Raw genomic sequence first — 6,000 nt, forward strand, 5'->3', positions numbered from 1 at the left:
ATGATATGTCTTCACGAGAAAAATGGATCCATATGAACAAGTGTTCATAAAGAAAGAACATACATGTAATGGGTTTCATGCTTAGTTTTTTTTTTTTTTCATCATATATTCATTTAAAGATTTGCTTGATAGTTTTTTTTCATCATATATTCATACTTCATTTAAAGATTTGCTTGGAAAGATGTATAAGAATTTGTTCATACCAATAAATTAGTCTGAATAAAATAAATTTAAATACACCATCCATTTTAATATAAATATTTTCTAACTTATCTGGTAATAATATGTTTTTTTTTAATTTTACTAGACAAGAAATACTTGAATAATGTTTATAGTCGGGTTAAATGCCTATTAAAATCGATATTTTTATTGAACATTATTGTTAGATAGACTACCTACAAGAGCAAATTTGGAGATATGTGGCATAGATATTTCTTCTTCTTCCTATCCTATTTGTGAAATAGGGCAAGAGACCGTTGTTTCCTATGACTTATAATAATTGACTTTTGTGGTTTGAAGCTATTCGTTTTAAGAAAGATGCTAAAGATTTTCTAGAAGTTGTTTTTTACATGATGTGTTGGCATATTCGAAATTTTCGAACACTCTTCTTTTTGGTAAAGAAAAATTAAAGCTAACTCACATTTTTTACAACATAATAACTCATATTTATATATGGTGTACCTATAGACATAAATTTTATTAATTAGGTTGGTTGGCTTCACAATCCAATTGTCGTTGATATGTAATTCTTTGTTGTGTTTTTTTTTCGTCTAGTTTCTTGCTAGTGGGTTGCAAATAACAATTTTGTCATTCAAAAAAAGAAATTAAAACTACTAAAATGAAGTTCTTTTAGGTAGCGTTTGATAGATGGAACAGAACTGGACTGAACGGAACAAAAAATTTCGAAGAATGTTTGGCATGGATGGAACAATAACAAAAGAGGTTATTGACTAAGTCAAATGGGACAAATTCTAAAAAACTTAGTCCCGCTTAAAAAGATGGAACACAGTGGGACAAAAAATATTTGACAAAAATACCCAATTTTCTCTTCCTCGTTCATCGTTTCTTCCTATACATTTTTTTTTCATGTTAACATTTTTCTATCGCCTCTTACAATTTTCTATTGTTTCTTCAAAAATGTTTCAAGAAGAAAAAAAGAATCGTTTATAACAGTGAGTACAACAACAGATTATTTCGTTGGTAGTAATTGTCTCTCTTTATATATTATATTTTAAATTTGATTGGTGATGCATCTTCCACTAACTATCTTAATTTTTCTTCATCTTTTTTCTTTATAAAATCAATGATTTGTACCTCTTATCCAAAGCAAAAGCAATTCCAAATTCCAATCTAATACACATACGAGTAACTTTCAATAAGGTTATTAAAACGTAGGTTGTAAGCATTATACTATAAAACAAGTTAGAAACGGTTTATGAAAATTTTGATAAATTTCAGGATAATTTAGTAATTTTACAATTTAGTTCCGTCGAGTCCTAGCTTTGCCAAACGCTATACAAATCTATTAGTTTAGTCCAGTTCAGTTCTGTTCCATCCCGTTCAATCCGGTCCTGTCCAGTTCTGTTCTTGTACCAAACGCTACCTTAAGATTTTTAATTTGCAATTTGGTCTGGACGAACAGAAAATGTGTGCACCAAAATTAGCCATTTTCAATTCCGAGAACTTTTTCAATTGGACTCTGAATTTAACGAGACTCGTCATAGATATCGACTTTAGGGACTAACTTCAATAAACTCGAAGGTTTGGGTGGTAAGAGAAAATAAGAGAAAAAGGCTGGGGGTTAAGTGGAATATATAAGATTTTGGATATGGAAAGATTGGAAAGGGTAAAAAATTTGGTAAATTGTAACTTGCAATGATTATGCGTATTTGTACGGTATAAAGATCCGTAAAGATACCAATGTTATCCATTATTTTAATCTTTTTTAAGATACATAAATTTTCTAAAAAACAACTGTACATTTTATTTCAAAACCATTATTTTATGTTTTTCTTCAAGAAAATCACTTATATTTTTATACTTTTTGAAAATCATTCAAATTTATTATCTTTTTTCAAAAAAAACTATCATTTTTTCTTTGAGATACAACCTAATTTTTGATCACGGTACATAGTTTGTTAACCATGAAAATCATTCAAAATTATTATCTTTTTTAAAAAAACTATCATTTTTTTTCGAGATACAACGTAATTTTTTATCAACCATTAAGACTAGACGGAGTGGTGTTCGGCATACCTAGCTAGAATCTTTTTGTCGAGAGGAACACCGACCCTCGTAGACATTATCAAGCAAAAAAATGCCGAGCTCGGCATGTTTATGTGGACTCTCTCGTCTTTCTTTTTCTCCCATTCTTGTCACTCTCTTCTCTCCTACTCCATTTACATGATAAAAATACATCACTCCTAGGTGGAGCTGAGGTGGAGTTCAACGCTTATCATAATTCCTTGCGGTCAAAGGGTGGGAATGGTTCGAGAATATTAATCATGACAAGCGCAAAATCTTTATACCAAATCTCTCTTATCTCTCATTTATCCCGTTATTGTCACACTCTCTCTTTTCCTTTTATTCTCATACATTCCTTTCCTTTGCCAGGGTAAAAATACACCACTCCCACGTGAAATTGAGGTGGAGTTCGGCATCCCTATCACCACTCCCTGCAATCTAAAGATGAGAATGGTTCGAGAGTATTACTAAAACAAAAATCAGACTGAAAATTTTAATAGTTTACTTTGGAAAATACCAAACCATTGGTTTTTTTAGTTTTGGTTTCTCGTTTTTTCTTTTGTTTTCTCGGTTTTATGTTTAAATTTTTATTTTTATTGATACTTCATCAACAAATATTGCTAACATTTAACAAAATAACATAATTTTCTAAAACATAATGCAAGACAAAGTCAAAACATTTTTATCATTTTAATTTTCTGTAACGTCCTATTTCGAGAAGTTTATTATTTCGGGATTGTAGACAATAATTGGATCAAGTAAATGTCATGGGCTTCAAGGGAAGAACATTTAGTGTAACATCCAAATTTTAAAACCAAAATTTTCATTTTAAGTTCACATAAAAACATAGTTCATAAAAATCATCTCAAGAAAATCACAAGTGTCAAATACAAATCATCATTAAAATATCAGAGTGTCCCAAAATATCCAGAATCATAAACTACATGCAAATATGTACAATCAAGCCTCCGCCTTCCTTCGGTCATCAGAAGTACTTGAAACAAATGCAATTAATAACTGTAAGCACAAAGCTTAGTGAGTTACCCAAAATATCACATACCACACAAGACAAAATAAACAGCTATGAGTTATCAGCAACCTTGGAGACTACTTGAAGTCTCAGCACACACAACAACACATACCACAGTAATAGCACATAGACGCGGCTGGTCAACACAAATATTCTACCACGCAGGTAAGAATAGTGAGGAGACTCGCCTCGCACAGATGACTGATAGAACTCACACCCAAACCGTCGGAACTAGACTCTGCCTAATAATTACACCAATAACCCTAATTAACAATTTAGGTAAATTTTCACACTCTACTAGTCTCAGGCCAAGTCTAATCCATATTTAAGGCAAAAGACCATTTTTCCCCTTTCTAAGACCAAAACCCTCACAAATTCACCCAAAGGCACAATTGGTCGAAAAAGTCAAAGAAAGTCAAAGGTCAACAGTTTGACCTTTACGTGCAACGTACTCAGCTCTACGTTGGTCGTAGAGCATAAAGATGGAAAAACGGGATATGGGTTGGTTATGTTGGGCGTAGCCAGATTTACGCTCGGCGTACGCACCCAAACTCAAATCTTAATTTTAAGCCCTTAATCATTAAGACATTTTACTCTAACCTCAGACCTGACCCTTAAAAGACGCCCTAATCCATAAGGTCCCTGGCTTTATGACTTTTCATGGCTAAAGAGAGCTTAATCTTAAAACCCTAACTTTTAATATCACCAAAACTCCATAACTCGTGCATGGAAGAAAGAAAAGGGCCAAGTTTTGCATTTTAATGGTACCATGCACTCCAAAACGTCTGAAAGGACAACTCAAATGGCTTGGAGTAGTCCATACTCACAAAGACCAAAGTTTTGGGACAAAATGGACATAAAATTAAACCTAAACAAGATCTAGCAAAAACAAGCTCCAATGTATGAACTTTATAGCTTTTGGAGATGAACAATGAGGTGTAGATTCTGGACCCAAGAGCTTGAGTGCACCTCCACTTCTTCAATGACCTTCCTTCACCACCAAGAACACTCAAAAATCACTCAAAGGCTTCAAAACTCACTCTCATGGGCTAGGTTTTTGATTTTAGGGTTTGGAGAAATGGAGGTCGGTCATAAGAAAGTTCAAGGGAATTAAAGTGTTTAAATAGGGGACACAACTGTAACACGTGCAGATTCGGGCTAGTTAATTTGACTATTATCCGCATAAAATTTTAATTTTTGATAAATGATTATTTAGGAAAAATGATTATTTAGGATAAATAATCTTAGCCAAAGTATAGTATATGTGACAAGGATTTTGTGCATATAAAGAACACCCAATTCCGACTTCGAGTGAAGACGTTACGACATTCCGAAGTTTCGTGTTCGGATCGTATGTCTTAACTAATGAATCAGAGATAGGTTGCTTTTTTGCCTAGGTAATCTAAACAAATTTTGTAGTAGTCATTGAACCGATTTCATGTATATAGAGAACATCTAAATCTGACTTCGTGAGAGGAAGTTAGGATTTTCACAAGTTTCAGCACAACAATATACGGCTCAGAAACTAAAGCAGAGATCGGTTGATTGTTAGGAAAAACAATCTAAACGAGAGTTTAAGATCCCATTCTCATGATATCTGGCAATATAAAGACAGTCGAGAATGGATATCATATAAGAGAGTTATGAATTTTTAACGGACTTTAATAGTCTAAGCCTGTTAAAAATATAGCTTTAAAAATAAAGTCAAAAGTAGCCGACAGAGTCTAAATGAAAGTTATAGATCTCGTCAATAGCTACTGTAACACCCCAAAAATTCAAGCCAATTTAAAACTTCTTAAAACATTTAAAACCATTAAGTCATTACAATTTGTTTTCAAAATAGTCTAGACATCAGAGTATCCCCAGAATTAATCATGAAAATATAAGGAGGTGCACGATCACGCCTTCGTCTTCCCGCGATCATCAGAATTACCTGAAATAAAATCAACAACTGTAAGCCTGAAGCTTAGTGAGTTTCCCCAAAATACCAACGCCATACAAACATAATCATATCATATAACCAATACAGAACAACATGCATAATGAGTCATCAGCCTGACTGGACCGCCTCACAGGCCTTCAGTCTATCTGGACTGCTCTTCGAGCCTTCGGCATGTCTGGACCGCCACGCAGGGCCTACAGCCTATTCGGACCGCTCGCCGGGTATGTTGGCCTACAGCACAAAGCAGGACCGCCTCAACCCAACCCCCAATCAAACAAATATGTGCACATAAATATCATACGCTAGCTCATTTCATATAACAGTCAAACCGATCTAACAGATCACCAATCATAGCAACATCCCAATAACCGGGATACAGACCTAACCGGCCACTAACATAGCATCATCCTATAACCAGGACAATCATGTGCACATAGACATCATATAACACTAGCATGTATATATATAACAGTCAAACCGATCTAACAGATCACAAAGCATAGCAACAATCCTATAACCAGGATATCGACCTAACAGTTCACTAACATAACATCATCCTATATACCAGGATACCGACCCAACCGGGTCACTAATGCATAGCATATCACCATCCTAACTACCAGGATATAAATCAGTAAGCATAACATGCAATAATCCGAATACAATCCATAAAGGGCCGGCCTTGGTGCCTTAGACCCTGTTGATATAGTGAGGAGAACTCACCTGGCACTGCTGAAGTCCCGCCGATAAAACTCCAGCTGCTGGTTGACAGATTCCCGAACTG

This window comes from Lactuca virosa, chromosome 4 (genome assembly GCF_052849685.1).
Source record: "Lactuca virosa cultivar CGN04683 chromosome 4, Lactuca_virosa_CGN04683_v6, whole genome shotgun sequence".
NCBI lineage: Eukaryota > Viridiplantae > Streptophyta > Magnoliopsida > Asterales > Asteraceae > Lactuca > Lactuca virosa.